Here is a 19,108-nt window from a genome sequence, read left to right as displayed (position 1 = left end):
TGTAAGAAGTAACAACACTAACAAATAGCCAACCATTATGAAGAATAATTGTTACAAATGGTCCCCTCAAAAGACCCGTTTAGGATTCATAAATCAATTCTGCCTTGCTGTCAATGTAGTTGCGATCCATTGACCAATTCAATTGTTACAAGTGTGACATTTCGACGAAGAGAGTTCACACAGCGTTTAAAGCACCCCCCCTTGAAAAAAGTCCCTCAAATGCCAGCATTCCACTGTGAAGCTAATCTATTCCCTGACAAACACGAGTTCTGAATGTCGCTGCACACGTGCACACACACCAGCACATTACTGCCTCTACTACTGTAGGAGGCATGTGACGGGGAAAGAGGGACGATAATGCTTTGCTCTAGTTATTCTGCCTAGTAATCACACTGTTCCCCAGTGGGCCTATGAGAGCTCTCATGCTGGGAAAATCAGGCACAAACATGCTAAAATAAAGGTAGGACATGTAGACCTATACTCATTATGGCTGAAGATTGTTGTGACTGTACATATGCCCCTAAGTGATACTGGTGCGTTGGTGTGCGTGTGTGTTTAAAGAACAGCAGACGCTGTACGTGTACCAGTAATGAGTCCTATGTTCCTCGCTGAATGCTGGAAAAACAGCAAGTTGAACACACGGAGTACTTCAGCCATAGAAAGTTCTCAGAGGAGTTAATTTGATACCAGTATTGAAAGAGAAGGGCAAAATAATGCAACGTTGGTCGGAAACCATTTTCCCTTTCTTCCATGTATGACGAGGAGCTTGTTGCAATTCTGCTTTAGATCTGCTTATCAGTATTCGTCTGCTTATGGTCTGATGCTGAGCTCAGGCTGCAGTGACTCAGCACGATTAGATAGATGACTAGATAGATTTGCTGAACCATAAGTAACCATTAAACATTGATAACCATAAGTGACCATTAACCTCAGGGGGGGGGGGGGTCTACTAAGCTATTGTTTTTAGATGGTCATACCATGGATAATTTATCTATTTGATTTTGAATTTCAGGATCCCTGTAGGTAACAAAAAATACATAATTAAATATAGAATTTGGCCTTTACTGCTATAGCCCATAGAAACGCCTTGAATAACACATTCATAAATGGAAAAATAAATCATAAGGAATAAGGTTTTGAAGTGTCTTTTCTTTATCTAGGAGATATAAGAAAGCTAAGGAAATATTTGTGTTTTTTGGACACTCACTTAACCCCATTTTTTGTTGTTGGCACAAAACTACCTTTTCTACTTTTTTAAACTGGTACCGGTTACCTTCAGATGAGTTCTGTGATGCTACAGACAGAAGTTGGCACATCGGTGGTACCGACTTCAGATGAGTCCCGTGGGGCTTGTGGGGGTCGTAGAGCAAAACGGAGAACACCATCACGAGAATCGCATCTTTCCATAGACTGAAGGCCAGACTGTTCGGACGCTACAGACGTTTTCGGGAGAAGACCAATTTGGGGGATGTCTCATGGTCTGACGAACACCGCTCTAGCTCGGCCACCTTCCACCGCAGATGTGCAATAGCCACATAGGCGGATGCGGTGGATTGAGACGCAGCCCATGTATATCTCTAGCTTAAATTGACCGATTTTGATAGGGATTTTTTTATTATGTCACTTAGATTGACGCACTGGTGTGTCAATAGACTCTTAAGGATTTAACCATTGATCACCATTCATGTTATCAATCACATCACCCTCTCACCTGGTATGATCTACAGTATGTGTTTTATTGTTCACAGTTTTTAAGGGGATTGGATGTTGATGCTTGATGTTCCCCTCTCTGAATCCTCCAAACAGTGCATTACATAAGCATTAGTACGCATTCTGTTCTATCTGAGATTATGTCAACATCAACTAGGAAAGTGAAGATATAGATGTCAACCTCTGACAGAGGACATGACTTGTACATGCTGTACATCATACCAGGTGAGAGGGCAATGTGATTGATAACATGAATGGTCAACAATGGTGAATGGTTACTTAGGTAATGAACAAAACAATGAAAAAGGCACTGTTAGGTTCAAATTGAAAGTTTGTAACGCATGTGTCACTTGATATCTTTGCCGCTCCAATCCTATTAGGCAAATCTGTGTTAATGTGCAACACTGAACAGCCGCTACGCAGTCTTGCGGTCAGACAAAAGTGTAGGATTAAAGTGACAATTGATATGACAAGATTACCACTGGGATCAATGTTTAAAAACATGATTTTTGTAACCTTCTCAGACCAAATGGTAAGTAAGTAAGCCTTGTCCGGGCCAGAATGACCAATTGGGCAAGAGGCTGCAAAATCTCTTGTTTTTCTTGTGCAGGGATCTTTAACTAGATTCAGCCGTGGTATTTTTTCTTGAGTGGATAAATAATTTGATGCAAGAAGCCCAAACAGATACTGTATTTGACCAAAACATAAACATTTCAAACCTTGATTACATTGGTCCCCGATTACATTCTGTATGTCTCTCTATTTCAGCCAGGACACCCGTGACACAAACCAGTATCTGTCTCTGATTCTAAAGGTTGCACGTTGGAATCAGGCAATAGAGTTATTTTTGTTTTAAGCCTATCCCAAACCTTAACCCTTACCTTACATACAGTACCAGTCAAAAGTTAGGACACACCTACTCATTCAAGGGTTTTTATACATTGTATAATACTAGTGACAATATCAAAACTATGAAATAACATATATGGAATCACGCAGCAACCAAAAAAAGTGTTAAATAGATTATATTAAGATTCTTCAAAGTAGCCACCCTTTGCTTTGATGACAGCTTTGCACACTCTTGAGATTCTATCAACCAGCTTCACCTGGAATGCTTTTCCAACAGTCTTGAAAGAGTTCCCACATATGCTGAGCACTTGTTGGCTGCTTTTCCTTCACTCTGTGGTCCAACTCCTCCCAAACCATCTCATTTGGGTTGAGGTCGGGTGATTGTGGAGATCATCTGTTCACCTATTCTGCGTCTCACAAATACACGGTGGTTGGAACCAAAAATCTCAGATTTGGACTCATCAGACTAAAGGAAAGATTTCCACCAGTCTAATGTCCATTGCTCGTGTTTTTTGGCCCAAGTCTCTTCTTATTATTGGTGGCCTTTGGTAGTGGTTTCTTTGCAGAAATTCGACCATTAAGGCCTGATTCACGCAGTCTCCTCTGAACAGTTGATGTTGAGATGTGTCTGTTACTTCAACTCTGAAGCATTTATTTGGGATGCAATTTGAGGCTGGTAACTCTAATGAACTGATCCTCTGCAACAGAGGTAACTCTGGGTCTTCCTTTCTGGTGGCGGTCCTCATGAGAGCCAGTTTCATCATAGCTCTTGATGGTTTGTGCAACTGCACTTGAAGAAACTTTAAAGGTTATTGAGATTTGATGTATTGACTGACTTTCATGTCTTAAAGTAATGATGGACTGTCGTTACTCTTTGCTTATTTGAGCTGGTCTCGCCATAATATGGATTTGGTATTTTACCAAACAGGGCTATCTTTTTTATACCACCGCTACCTTGTCACAATACAACTGATTGGCTCAAACGCATTAAGAAGGAAAGAAATTCCATGAATTTGATTTTAACAAGGCACAACTGTTAATTTAAATGCATTCCAGGTGGCTACCTCATGAAGCTGGTTGAGATAATGCAAAGAGTGTGCATAGCTATCATCAAAGCAAAGGGTGGCTACTTTGAAGAATCTCAAATAAATTATATTTTGAATTGTTTAACAATTTTTTGGTTACTACATGATTCCATATGTGTTATTTCATAGTTTTGATGTCTCACTATTATTCTACAATGTAGAAAATAGTAAAAATAAAGAAAAACCCTTGAATGAGTAGGTGTGTCCAAACTTTTGACTGGTACTGTACATATATATACATACATATATACATACACAAACATATACATACATACAAATGCGCATACATATACACTACCGTTCAAAAGTTTGGGGTCAGTTAGAAATGTCCTTGTTTTTGAAAGAAAAGCACATTTTTTGTCCATTAAAATTACATCAAATTGATCAGAAATACAGTGTAGACATCGTTAATGTTGTAAAAAAGTAAAAGTACATTAAATAGTACCCGCAAAACTCCAGTCTCAATGTCAACAGCGAAGAGGTGACTCCGGGATGCTGGCCTTCTAGGCAGAGTTGCAAAGAAAAAGCCATATCTCAGTCTGGCCAATAAAAATAAAAGATTAAGATGGGCAAAACAACACAGACACTGGACAGAGGGACTCTGCTTAGAAGGCCAGCATCCCGGAGTCGCCTCTTCACTGTTGACGTTGAGACTGGTGTTTGCGGGTACTATTTAATGAAGCTGCCAGTTGAGAACTTGTGAGGTGTCTGTTTCTCAAACTAGATGTACTTGTCCTCTTGCTCAGTTGTGTACCGGGGTCTGCCACTCCTCTTTCTATTCTGGTTAGAGCCAGTTTGCGCTGTTCTGTGAAGGGAGTAGTACACAGCGTTGTACGAGATCATCAGTTTCTTGGCAATTTCTCGCATGGAATAGCCTTCATTTCTCAGAACAAGAATAGACTGACGAGTTTCAGGAGAAAGTTTTTTGTTTCCGGCCATTTTGAGCCTGTAATCGAACCCACAAATGCCGATGCTCCAGATACTCAACTAGTCTAAAGAAGGCCAGTTTTATTGCTTCTTTAATCAGAACAACAGTTTTCAGCTGTGCTAACATAATTGCAAGAGGGTTTTCTAATGATCAATTAGCCTTTTAAAATAATAAACTTGGATTAGCTAACACAACTTGCCATTGAAACACAGGAGTAATGGTTGCTGATAATGGGCAATGTAGATATTCCATAAAAAAACAGCCGTTTCCAGCTACAATAGTAATTTACAACATTAACGATGTCTACACTGTATTTCTGATCAATTTGATGTTATTTTAATGGACATAAAATGTGCTTTTCTTTCAAAAACAAGGACATTTCTAAATGACCCCAAACTTTTGAACGGTAGTGTATATATACACATCTTTTAAAAATATATTTTAAATAGAGATTTCAGAGTTAACGCCTAAACTTTACCCTGCCTCTGATTCCAAAGGTTGCGAGTTCAAATCCAGCGATTTAAAGTTTTTATTTTAATTTTAAGTCTATCACAAACCTTAATCCTTACCTTAAAAGATTTAAGTTAATGCCTAAACTCATCCCTAACCTTAAAAATACTGAGTTAATGTTTAAACTTCACCTTAAACACTCAACTTCTAAATTTGACATTTGAGAAACATGGATGAACGTCTTATTCTGAATTGAGACAGAGCGCTAGTTGCTCTATTTATGAGTGGAAATACTTTGGAATAGATTTCCTAAATTAAAATAATTTTGCGTCTCAACTTTGGGGGGCAAAATAAATTCAGCCGTGGGACGTATTTGGCCCCGCGGCCCATCAGTTGACAATCCCTGCTCTAGCATGAGGCACCTTGATGTACCAGAACACCCACTGAACAGGATTTTAGTCTGTTGTAGTTAGTAATGTAATGAGCAGATTTGTATCTGTACACTGTGAAAGATTCTCCATGTCAATTAATCCATTTGGATTTGTATATCTCGGCCTAACAACCATTGTAATGACAGAATGTATTTTGTGACAATCTAGTGTTCATTATTCAAATGCTAATGTGATGACAACTACTGTAGTTGGTCCTCAAAGGAAATAAAGTAGATGGTATTCAACAGAAGTTAATGAACTTTCCTATCTCTTCCCATTTGCTTCATTAGCTGCAATATTTTTCATACACTCACTGGAAGCTAATATGAATTATTTCTGAGAATGTAATAAAGTGGCTGTAATAAAGACGCTCTGTCCCAGACAAGTGATTTTTGGAACACATTAATTGTGGATCCTTTAAAGATCTTCAAAATGACTAGTCCTGACGATTCGTAGAGGTTCAGGTCTACATGAAGGACTTCTACAATGCTAGCGATTAATTGTGAGTTCTTCTGTTAAATTTGATATGAAGAAGAGATCCAATGCAAAACATGAATGAGAATTGTATATTTTTAGTCAGTTATTACTTTTAAATGCATCATGATACATTGTATTTACATTTTATTTAAACATATTCAAATATTTTTATTCTAAAATAAAATGAAGTAATCTGCACCCTTGGTTTGGTGTTTTAACTGTTTAGTCTTGCCTCAGAGGGTACATAAGCAGACAGGTATAGACAGGAACCTACAGTATATCTGGGATGAAATAGAAAGTTCTGTCACTCCACTGTATTCATTTGGAGGTCCAGGATAGGCTTCCATCCAAAGCACAGTATATTTGTCAGCGTTAACTTATTTGATTGTGTGTAGTACTCTCCATTTGTGTTGAAAGTCTGTAATACTAGTTTGAACACAGAGAGTGAAGAAAAGTCCCCAGAGGTCCCCACAGGGACATCTAATCTGTGTAAGGCACCATAGCTGTCTGTCTGTTTTGAGTGTCAGAGAGTGGAGGAGGAAATGGGCCGGATCTTATTCATGCTGTTCTCTTTGCTGAAATCAAAAGTGCTTTGCTGTCTTCTTCTTTTTCTCCACTACATTGCTCTCCTCAGCACTTTCCTACCAGATCAAGCGTTGATAACGAGACAAAGCCTCCACCTTCTCCTCAGGCTCCTTTGTGGCTTCTGTCCAGATCTCTGCACACCACCTCAGCCACTGCTCACCCCCCACCCTGCGTCTCAATCCATTGCTGAGGGTTTATGTGCCAAGCCCTGATTCAGCAGGAACAATGATTGTTTATGCTGAGATGGTGATGTTTTCAGAGCAGAGGGAAAATCATTGTTGACACACTGACTCTGCTCCCCACTTGATGAGGCCAAATAGTAGAATGTTAAATGTTTATCCAGATTTATGAGGTTTTGGTTGGTAAAGACACAGTTATTTATCATTGGGAGTTGGCTTGAACAGACTGAGTTGTTGAACTTCTAAATTACTTATTTGCATAATATTGTAATGCCCTGACTAGATCAGAAAGGAACAATTGTCCAGAGGGTTGAGTTTACGAATTGACGGTTTATTAACCCAACTTTACACAGGCTACTGTTTGGCCGTAGCCCACGCCAAATAAACGAAAGATACCCCACAAGCCAACCGTGACCTTCTCTTGTGAAGCCCAGACGTAAGAGAGAGAACAATGGCTAATCCTGGTCTTAAATTCCAATGCTCCATCCCCCTGCCCAACCCCCCTCCACGCCACTCCGCCAACTGTGGTGGGTCGCTACAATATGAAAGTTTAAAATTTTCTATAGCCTACTCATCAGTTTGTTCAGGGTTGCATGCATGGAAGAATGGTAAACTAGATAGAAATAGGGTCTTTAAAGAACAGGCTTAATTTGCATTTGAATGGAGAATATGCACTGCCCCCCGTGATTTCTAAAGCAAAGTCCAATGAATGTTATCAGCTCACCATCCAGCCTACACAGCAGAATTGTATATTCATTTCGTGTTAATTGAGTTCTTTGATCCAGCGGGCAGCAAGAGAGACAAAGAGATACTGCATGTCTAATTAGTTTACCATGCCTTTGTCTCTTCACGCACATCTCAACAGAGTGCCAGTAGCGTTATGAATGAACTCCCCGCGCGAGTTAATTCTGCCTTTGCAGGGCTCGCGCTGCCTCCTAGAGTACCGGTGTCGGCTTGAGGCTCTCTGATTGGCTATCTCACAGCATGCCCAGGTGCTGACAAGAGGATGGAATCAGCAGCTGGATCTCACTGCGTTGCATGACAGAGACACCGAGAACGAGGTGCGCCTTGCTATCTTTCTAGTTTATTGCTACCCAGATATTTTTGAAACACAAGGAGAACAAATATATGTAAATTCTCACCTCAGCGGGTCTGCGCCCTCTCACTGTAATTCAAACCTCGTGACTCTTCAACGGTGCATGCTGCAACCGCTGCGTAGGGACAATAACCTGAAGGCAAGACAGTCAAAGTATCTGAGAGACATATCTGAAGGAAGGTTACCCTTGTACACTTATCTGAACGCATCCTCCCACGCTGTGTGTCTGGGAGAGCGCTCTATTTGGAGTCTGTAGCTGGCGGTCATCCGGCGCCCATTGATCTCGTGTAAGTGATCGATTATCAATTCAACTTCTCCTTTTTAAGTTATTATAGTCTACCTTTGCGATATGATCGCAAGTAGCATTGACCAAAATTAAGAATGCCCAGATTCAAGATTGAAATGAACTTTGTCCTTGTTGAGAAATAGATAGACAGAGGCTACCTTGCATGATAGGCCTATCTATACGTTTGTTTACCTCGTTATAGCCTATCCATATGGACAGATATGACATGTTTTTTTATTCATTAGCCTGTTTTTATCCTGTTTTCCGATAAAGGTGACACCACATAGCGGGGACCGCAATCCCCTCACCACATTCGTTTATCAACGCCACCTGTTATGCATGTTGTGCACTGATGTTGATGCATGCCATTGATAATGTGTTTCAATGGATGGAAAGCTGCACTGCAGCAATTGAATTCACGAGGTTCGATCTGACAAAATAAGATTGCGTAGATTACACCCTGATTTAAATGTCAATGTAGTTATAGCCATATACATCTAATCTCATTCATGCAACATGCATAAAGAGACCTGGCAATCGGCGTAAATGCGACATATCAGGCACAACATGGTCAATTTCAGGATGCATGATGCAGCGGTAATATGCAGGCTAATATAGGTAATTGTAAACAAGTGTTTGGGTGCCTCTGACGGTGCAAGGAGGTGTAGCCCAGGTCCAAACCATGGCAATGAATGAATACGCGTGAGAGTGAGTCACGAGAGCGGATTGGGGGGGATTTAGATCAGTGGAAGAATGTGATGTGTGTCAGGCTGCCAAAAAGTGACCGCTTGCAGTCATACCTTCAGGGGGCGTGTCTGGACTGGGGGACTGGTGGAAGTTCTATTACTAATGTAATATTATATTCCATTATGTATACTTTGGAGCCTTAATATAAGCAAAGCAAGCATGCATAATGAGAGTTGGCTGCAGACAGTGGTATCTGTGATGCCTAGACTTAGTGATGCCATTGTTCTCACCTGTTGGTCAGCAAGGTGATGTGTGACAATGTATGACAATACAGACTGCAAAATGCTAAGTGTTATTATCTTATGGACACATAAAAAAAACAGGCCTCATTATACTACTGCACCTGTCTATGTCTATCTTTGATTGGCAAGATATTGTCTTTAAATTCAACAATATCCTACTCTAGGTTAACAATTGGCTACTCACAATAATTAACATCAATATGCCACATTGTGTACATCTGATAGGCTATCAATGTGTATTATAGGCTATTATACACCTGTATGGTGTGTTATGTTGATGTTAACATTCTACGATCCTGTCTCCTTTTTTAATTCACATGTATTTGGTGAAAGGTGTTTTTGTGTCAAAGGATGTCATCAGCAGTTACACAGTGGTTTATTCACAGAAACCGTTGGATACTGCGGTGCGAGAAGGTTTGCGAATACAATGCAGCTTATTCTCACCCTGCTGCCGACTATAGAGGGTGGTAATTGGGTGGAATGCGCAGGGTGTGATACGATGTAAGACAGTGACAAATGATCAGGTGTTCTTCCCAACCTGAAACCTGCGTTCCGACGTACAGGGCCCAGAATAGGTCCGAAATAGCACCCTAATTCCCATAGTGCTTGGCTCTGGTGAAAAGTAGTGCACTATATAGGGAATAGGGTGCCATCTATCTATTCAGTTGTTTTCACACCCTCTATCTCCAGCATTAACCCTGAAAGCACAGAACCTTGCTATTCGTCACACATCATAGGCCAATGGATAAACTTCAAGTGGCTAAGTCCTTTCATTTTATTCATAAGATACATCTTAGAATTCAAATTTCCTTCTCACTCAGTGGATGCGTAACAAATGGCACTATATTACCCTCCATATTGCACTTATTTTGACCAGAGCCCTTTGGGCCCTAAAGTAGTGCACTATTTACAGTAAGGGTGTCATTGCGGATGCAGATAGTGAGAGCTGTTCTCTCCCTTCTGGTTGAGGGTAAGCACTGATCCTTAAGCTAGCCTCCGAGAGGCTAAAACAAGCAGTTAATTTAGTGCTTGGCTGCCCCTGCCCTTTGAGCTCATAGGCCTGCTTGTTATGCATTAATCTGCTGTGGAGCCCTAGCTGGGTTGCATTGACACCATTACTGTATGTAACAGACAGCCTAGCCAACATACAATAAGGTTGTCAGTGTGTGGTTTCATGTCACAATGTGTTAGTAGGTCTGCATAATATCGTGTGTGGGTGTGTGGGTGGGTGGATGGATGTACCCGTGTTGATGTATGTGTGAATTTCCATTTGAGTGTGTCGGTTTCTGTCTCTGAAGAATAGCATACACTCCTAACCTTGGACATCCTCAGCTGAGATGTTCTTCAGTCTGACCCAGTTCCATCCGGTATCCACAATCCTGGCCTGTATGTTGCTGTTACATACTGTATCTATTCAATACATATGCTCTCAATACACATGTTATTATTGTCTCTCATTTAGTCACACACACAAAGGCCAGTGAAGTCCAGGGTGAACAACAACTAGCATTGTTTGTTTACTTAAAGAGAAAGCATCAATTGAAACACTAGATAAATATAGCTGCGAGCAGCAATGAACGGGGTTCACAGGATGACCGAAAGGACACAAGATCAGTTGGATAACAAAGCAAGCCTATCATGTAGGAACTGTCTTCCTTTGTGCAATCATGAGTCTAAATACAAAATCTAGAGTGAATCTGGCTCATGGTTCATGAGGAGATGAGGATTGCAGATGATTTTGAGCATTAGCGTTACAAATGCAAATAATGAGTTGTGAATGGTTTCCTTTTTTATATCAATACCAAATTCAATGTGGTTAATCTTAGTGATGTCCATGATAGCGATGACAAGTTTCAAGTTGATAGGCCACTGTGGAGTGGATTTACAGTGGTTTAAATGGACATGTAAAATCAGATTGTTGATTTGTCTGACTGGCTGAACAACACCTTATCATCTGAAGCTGTGGAATACCATCACCCAAGACCTGCCAAATCTCTACATTCATTTTTTGTTGTTTTTACAGCGTCTTTGAGATTCTCTTTGTAATGACAAGCGCAGTATAAAATACATCTATGATTATTATTGTGATGAGTCCAAAAACCAAATTTAGAGTTAATCTAACTTTTACTCAGATTTGTTAGGAATATTTTAAGCATTAGCGTTACATTGTCCAAAAAGTGAATCATTAATAGTTGCCTTATTTTTTAAGATATCAATGCCAAAGTTAACATGGTGTATCGTGGTAATGTCTTTGATACCCTAAACCGTTTCAAGTTGATAGGCCATTGTGAAGTGGTTTTTCAAAGGGTTTAAATGGACACATAAAATCAGATTTCCTGACTTATACATTTCTCAGCCATCTCTAAACCAATCCCTTATCTTTTCTCAAACTAAATTAAGAAATATACCAAGGGCCTACGTACTGAATGTGTTGTTATTGGGAAAGGTTTTCAAAAAAGAAGGCACATTTGTTCAGCATGAGTAAAGACATGTACATACAAAGTTTCAAGTCTCTGTCAAACGGGGCGGTGGATATGTGAGAATGGTTTTTAAGTGAGAATGCTTATAACAGTGCCCCCTGTAGGCCAATCGGTGCAATTCTATTAGACCAAGTTCTCATGGACTCTAGTTTCTGTCTGCCAATTAGAAAAAAGTTAGCAATCTATGCTTGAGTTTTTTTTACCATGTCAAGGGAAAAAAGTGAACCCCCCCAATGAGGAGTTGCATTGTGGGATTGATGGTGTCTGTGTTGATGACTCATTAGTTCGGGTTAGGCTATCCATGTATTGGTGATGTAAAACTAGGGCAATTCCACAGTAAAGGAATCATTCCAGGGTTCTTCTTTATTTTCACTATTTTCTACATTATAGAATAATAGTGAAGACATAGAAACTATGAAATAACACATGGAATAATGTAGTAACCAAAAAAGTGTTAAACAAATCAAAATATATTTGAGATTTGAGATTCTTCAAAATTAGCCACCCTTTGCCTTGATGACAGCTTTGCACACTCTTGCCATTCTCTCAACCAGCTTCATGAGTTAGTCACCTGGAATCCATTTCAATTAACAGGTGTGCCTTGTTAATTTGTGGAATTTCTTTCGTTCTTAATGCGTTTGAGCCAATCAGTAGTGTTGACAAGGTAGGGGTGGTATACAGAAGATAGCCCTATTGGGTAAAATACCAAGTCCATATTATGTCAAGAATGGCTCAAATAAGCAAAGAGAAACAACAGTCCATCATTACTTTAAGACATGAAGGTCAGTAAATACATCAAATATCAATAACTTTAAAGTTTCTTCAAGTGCAGTCGCAGAAACTATCAAGCGCTATGATGAAACTGGCTCTCATGAGGACCGCCACAGGAAAGGAAGACCCAGAGTTACCTCTGCTGCAGAGGATAAGTTAGAGTTACCAGCCTCAGAAATCGCAGCCCAAATAAATGCTTCACAGAGTTCAAGTAACAGACATCTCAACATCAAACTGTTCAGAGCAGACTGCGTGAATCAGGCCTTCATGGTCGAATTGCTGCAAAGACACCACTACTAAAGGACACCAATAATAAGAAGAGACTTGCTTGGGCCAAGAAACAAAAACAATGGACATTTAACCGGTGGAAATCTGTCCTTTGGTATGATGAGTCCAAATTTGAGATTTTTGGTTCCAAGCGCTGTGTCTTTGTGAGACGCGGAGTAGGTGAACAGATGACCTCCGCATGTGTGGTTCCCACCGTGAAGCATGGAGGAGGAGAAGGTGTGATGGTGTGGGGGTGCTTTGCTGTTGAAACTGTCTGTGATTTATTTAGAATTCAAGGCATACTTAACCAGCATGGCTACCACTGCATTCTGCAGCGATACGCCATCCCATCTGGTTTGCACTTAGTAGAACTACCATTTGTTTTTCAACAGGACAATGCCCCAAAACACACTTCCAGGCTGTGTAAGGGCTATTTGACCAAGAAGGAGAGTGATGGATTGCTGCATCAGTTGACCTGGCCTCCACAATCACCCAACCTTTTGAGATGGTTTGGGATGAGTTGGACCACAGAGTGAAGGAAAAGCAGCCAACAAGTGCTCAGCATATGTGGGAAGTCCTTCAAGACTGTTGGAAAAGCATTCCAGGTGAAGCGGTTGAGATTGCCAAGAGTGTGAAAAGCTGTCATCAAGGCAAAGGGTGGCTACTTTGAAGAATATAAAATCTGAAATATATTTTGATTTGTTTAGCACTTTGTTTTGTTTACTACATGATTTCATCGTTTTGATGTCTTCACAATTATTCTACAATGGAGAAAATTGTTTAAAAAATAATAAAAAAAAAAACCCATGAATGAGTAGATGTGTCCAAACTTTTGACTGGTTCTTTATGTGAAACCAAAACCATTTTATTTCAAGTTTAAAAAAAACATAGAACTCTATGCCCAAGGACTACTTTTAACTATTTACGCAGATCATTTCACAAAAAAAAATAATGGAAGAACTGTGTAGATGCAAAGATTGTTAACAGAATTACAGTCAAATCTCCCTCAGTTTTGTTAAATACAGTGCTTTCAGAAAGTATTCACACCCCTTGACTTTTTAAAAACATTTTGTTGTGTTACATCCTGAATTTAAAATGATTGAATTGTTTTGTTTTTCTCACTCATCTACACAGATAAACGCATAACAACAACGTGAAAACATGGTTTTAGACATTTTTGCAAATTTATTGCAAATTAAATACAGAAATATCTAATTTACATAAGTATTATTTTTGTGACTGGCCTACTCACAATACCCTATAATGTCAAAGTGTAATTATTATTTCAAAATATTTACAAATGAATGAAAAATGAAGAATCTGAAATGTCTTCAACACCGTTGTTATGGCAAGCATAAATGGACTCACTCTGTGTGCAATAACGGTGTTTAACAAGATTTTTGAACGACTACCTCATTCATCTCTGTACGCCACACCTACAATTATCTGTAAGGTCCCTCAGTGCAGTAAATTTCAAACACAGATTCAACCTCAAAGATCAGGGAGGTTTTCCAATGTCTCGCAAAGAATGGCACCTATTGGTAGATGGGTAAAAATGAAAAAAAGCCGACATTGAATTCCCCTTTGAGCATGATGAAGTTATTAATTACACTTTGGATCGTGTATCAATACACCCAGTCACTATCACGACTTCCGCCGAAGTCGGGTCCTCTCCTTGTTTGGGCGGCGGTCAGCCTCGCCGGTCTTCTAGCCATCATCGATCCATTTGTTGTTTTGTCTTGTTTTTCCTCACACCTGGTTTCAATTCCCTCATTTACTTGTTGTGTATTTAACCCTCTGTTCCCCCCATGTCTTTGTGTGGGATTGTTTATTGTAAGCGCTTGTGCACATGTTGACTGGTGCGCGGCAGGTTTTGTACCCATGTCTTGTTACTCTTTATGCTGTTGGTTTTGCTATTAAACTGCTTCGGCTATTACTTAGTTCTGCTCTCCTGCGTCTGACTTCCCTGCCACCGGTTACGCACCCCTTACAGTCACTACTAAGATACAGGCATCCTTCCTAACTCAATTGAAGGAAGGAAACCTCTCAGGGATTTCACCATGAGGCCAATGGTGACTTTAAAACAGTTACAGAGTTTAATGGCTGTGATAGGAAAAAACTGAGGATGGCTCAACAACATTGTAGTTACTCCACAATACTAACCTGATTGACAAAGTGAAAATTAGGAAGTCTGTATGGAATAAAAATATTCCAAAACATGCATCCTGTTTGCAACAAGGCACTCAATTAATACCGCAGAAAATGTGGCAAAGCAATTAAGCTTTTTGTCCTGAATACAAAGTGTTATGTTTGGGGCAAATCCAATACAACACATTAGCTAAAGGGTAGAGCTGCCGCTTTCAAGGAGCGGGACTCTAACCCGGAAGCTTATAAGAAATCCCCCTATGCCCTCCGACGAACCATCAAACAGGTAAAGCATCAATACAGGACTAAGATGAAATCGTACTACACCGACTTTGACGCTCGTCGGATGTGGCAGGGCTTGCAAACCATTACAGACTACAAAGGGAAGCTGTAGTGGAGCAGGTTGAGCACTTCAAGTTCCTTGGCGTCTACATCACCAACAATCTAACATGGTCCAAGCACACCAAGACAGTCGTGAAGAGGGCACGACAAAACCTATTCCCCCTCAGGAGACTGAAAAGATTTGGCATGGGTCCTCAGATCCTCGAAAGGTTTTACAGCTGCACCATCGAGAGCATCCTGACCGGTTGCATCACTGCCTGGTATGGCAATTGCTCGGCCTCCGACCGCAAGGCACTTCAGAGGGTAGTGCGTACGGCCCAGTACATCACTGGGGCAAAGCTGCCTGCCATCCAGGACCTCTACACCAGGCGGTGTCAGAGGAAGGCCCTAAAAATTGTCAAAGACCCCAGCCACCCCAGTCATAGACTGTTCTCTCTACTACCGCATGGCAAGCGGTACCGGAGTGGCAAGTCTAGAACAAAAAGGCTTCTCAACAGTTTTTATCCCCAAGCCATAAGAATCCTGAACAGGTAACCAAATGGTTACCCGGACTATTTGCATTGTGTCCCCCCCCAACCCCTCTTTTACGCTGATGCTACTCCCTGTTTATCATATATGCATAGTCACTTTAACTATACATTCATGTACATACTACCTCAATTGGGCCGACCAACCAGTGCTCCCGCACATTGGCTAACCGGGCTATCTGCATTGTGTCCCACCACCCGCCAACCCCTCTTTTTTACACTACTGCTACTCTCTGTTCACCATATGCATAGTCACTTTAACCATACCTATATGTACATACTACCTCAATCAGCCTGACTAACCGGTGTCTGTATATAGCCTAGCTACTCTTATTTTCAAATGTCTTTTTACTGTTGTTTTATTTCTTTACTTACACACACACATATACCTTTTTTTCGCACTATTGGTTGGGGCCTGTAAGTAAGCATATCACTGTAAGATCTACACCCGTTGTATTCGGCGCACGTGACAAATAAACTTTGATTTGATTTGAAATGGCACCCTATTCCCTACATAGTGCACTACTTTTGACCCATTTGGGACGCAAACTGTGTGTAACTCACACATCCCACTGTGCTGCTGGATTCAGGAATGCATCATCAATGGAAACATTCTTGTGGGGAGTGTGAACGGTGGCTTCCACGGAGCCTAAATCTCTGAGTCACCGCGGCGAGCAGATGCGCACTGACACACGCACACACTCAAACACACACACTGGCGTAATTGATGCCCTCCACCCACTGTCCTTGACATGGCTACAAAAAGCAGGACTGAATAATTGCCTCCCCCTGTGGGTTGTGAGTAATGATGCATTTTCCCTCTAGTCTATACAGTAATTGTGTTTTGGGCCATGGTCAAAAGGAGTGCACTATGTAGGGAATAGGGTGCCATTTGGGATGCAGACTATGACTGTACTAGCTACCCACCTATATGGCCCTCCCCAAGGCAGATACAGTACAATAGACCAAATAGCTCTGTTCTTTTCTCCTTCTGTACGTCAGAGACCGAGCAATCAGCTAGAGGAAGTCCAGAGCCAGGGGTAGGACGATTGATGGCCTTGGACTGTATTCTCCACTTGCTCTCTCTGTCATCACCAGGATTCTTTTTTTATCAGGAGGGACACAGGTATTGTACCACGGGGTGCCTTGAAGCCACTCATGTGCATCTGAACAGGACTCAGAAAATTTGTGTTCAGAAAGCAGGTTCCAATCAGGCAGAAATACAAGGAAAGAACAGCATGGTATTGCAACCTTCAGAGTGGGATATACAATAGAAAATGCCAGGACACTTTCCCACTGTGGACATTAGGAGATGGAGGTATTGGAAGTATTTTTTTTTCTCCATTCACTGTGCTTGACTTAGCAATAGGTGCCGGTACTCATTTTGGGTGCCAGTACTGTTTTAAGCTATATTCACACTGCTTAAAATGGCCTGTTTCTGAGTGTGTACATGTAAGTCAGAAAATCTTTAATGATAAGAAGTAGAAATTCAGTATTGAGAAGTCATGATAAAAACAGATAAAAACAGGCAATGCAGTGCAATTGTGTTTTAGGTTATTTAATTTCATTTTCTATTACTTTTAGATTTGTATTTGTTTTATTATGTTATCTTGTACACTTATTTGTAATTAATTAGAGATGTTGTATTTTATAATTGGACTTTTGACCTATTTTGTTGAACAAAAAAAATATATACAATAAATGCAAATAAAAGCATTTTTATATAGTAAACACTTAGTCTTCTCTGTATTTCGTGAAATAATTAGCACCCCAGTAGTGTAGGGGTTCTATCCTACAATCGGTGGAAGGAGAAACCAACTTTTAGTGTTATGGAAGTGGCTAGTCTTCAGAGGTGTAAGGATAATTAGGAGTCTGAAACTTGGGTATTTGGTGCAGTGTTAGGTGCAGGAACTTTTATGCTAATATTCTATAAGAGGTGCAGGAACTCAAGTAGTAGATCATTTAAGGTACTGGAACGCACTACCGGTGTGCTCCAGCCCAAGTCGAGCAGCATTGGTGGGAAAAGTACTGAACTGTCATACTTGAGTAAAAGTAAAGATATCGTATTAGAAAATGACTCAGAATTGAAAGTCTCCGAGTAAAATACGACTTGAGTATTTGGTTTTAAATATACTTAAGTATCACAAGTAAATGGAATTTCTAAAATGTACTTACAGTTGAAGTCAGAAGTTTACATACGCCTTAGCCAAATACATTTAAACTCAGTTTTTCACAATTCCTGACATTTAATCCTAGTAAAAATTCCCTGTCTTAGGTCAGTTAGGATCACCGCTTTATTTTAAGAATGTGAAATGTCAGAGTAAGAGTAGAGAGAATTATTTATTTCAGTTTTTTATTTATTTCATCACATTCCCAGTGGGTCAGAAGTTTACATACACTCAATTAGTATTTGGTAGCATTGCCTTTAAATTGTTTAACTTGGGTCAAACGTTTCAGGTAGCCTTCCACAAGCTTCCCACAATAAGTGGCAGAGCTGGTGTAACTGAGTCGGGTTTGTAGGCCTCCTTGCTCGCACATGCTTTTTCAGTTTTGCCCACAAATGTTCTATAGGATTGAGGTCAGGGCTTTGTGATGGCCACTCCAATACCTTGACTTTGATGTCCTTATGCCATTATGCCATAACTTTGGAAGTATGCTTGGGGTCACTGTCCATTTGGAAGACCCATTTGCGACCAAGTTTTAACTTCCTGATTGATGTCTTGAGATGTTGCTTCAATATATCCACATAATTTTCCCCTCTCATGATGCCATCTATTTTGTGAAGTGCACCAGTCCCTCCTGCAGCAAAGCACCCCCACAACATTATGCTTTTTTTCTGAGGTTTCTTTTGATTTTCCCATGATGTCAAGCAAAGAGGCACTGAGTTTGAAGGTAGGCCTTGAAATACATCCACAGGTACACCTCCAAATTACTCAAATTATGTCAATTAGCCTATCAGAAGCTTCTAAAGCCATGACATAATTTTCTGGAATTGAGAAGCCTTTTTGAGAAGCCTTTTTGTCCTTGACTTGGCACTTCGGTACCGCTTGCCATGCGATAGTAGAGAGAACAGTCTATGACTGAAGTGGCTGAGGTCAATTTTTAGGGCCTTCCTCTGACACCGCCTGGTGTAGAGGTCCTGGATGGCAGGCAGCTTAGCCCCAGTGATGTACTGGGCCGTATGCACTACCCTCTGTAGTGCCTTGCGGTCAGAGGCCGAGCAATTTCCGTACCAGGCAGTGAAGCAACCTGTCAGGATGCTCTCAATGTTGTAGCTATAGAACCTTTTGAGGATCTCAGGACCCATGCCAAATCTTTTTAGTTTCCTGAGGGGGAATAGGCTTTGTCGTGCCCTCTTCACGACTGTCTTGGTGTGTTTGGACCATTCTAGTTTGTTGTTGATGTGGACACCAAGAAACTTGAAGCTCTCAACCTGCTCCACTACAGCCCCGTCGATGAGAATTGGGGCGTGCTCAGTCCTCCTTTTCCTGTAGTCCACAATTATCTCCTT

At 40.6% G+C, this 19,108-nt stretch overlaps 1 protein-coding gene across 4 annotated transcripts in view; it reads left to right on the top strand.

The window, feature by feature from the left end:
• Window positions 1-7,603: 7,603 nt before the first annotated feature.
• myripb (myosin VIIA and Rab interacting protein b) overlaps window positions 7,604-19,108 on the top strand; it is a 162,946-nt gene continuing 151,441 nt past the window's right edge. The window contains exon 1 of one of the 4 annotated variants that reach the window (XM_055929163.1): window positions 7,604-8,077. The gene's annotated coding sequence lies outside the window, so the exon portion shown is untranslated. The remainder of the gene's footprint in view (window positions 8,078-19,108) is intronic. The other 3 variants (XM_055929164.1, XM_055929165.1, XM_055929166.1) reach the window with 3 other exon arrangements.

Source organism: Salvelinus fontinalis, chromosome 7 (genome assembly GCF_029448725.1).
Source record: "Salvelinus fontinalis isolate EN_2023a chromosome 7, ASM2944872v1, whole genome shotgun sequence".
Lineage (NCBI taxonomy): Eukaryota > Metazoa > Chordata > Actinopteri > Salmoniformes > Salmonidae > Salvelinus > Salvelinus fontinalis.
Note: the sequence above shows the minus strand (reverse complement) of the source record. Positions and strands in the feature narration are given on the sequence as shown.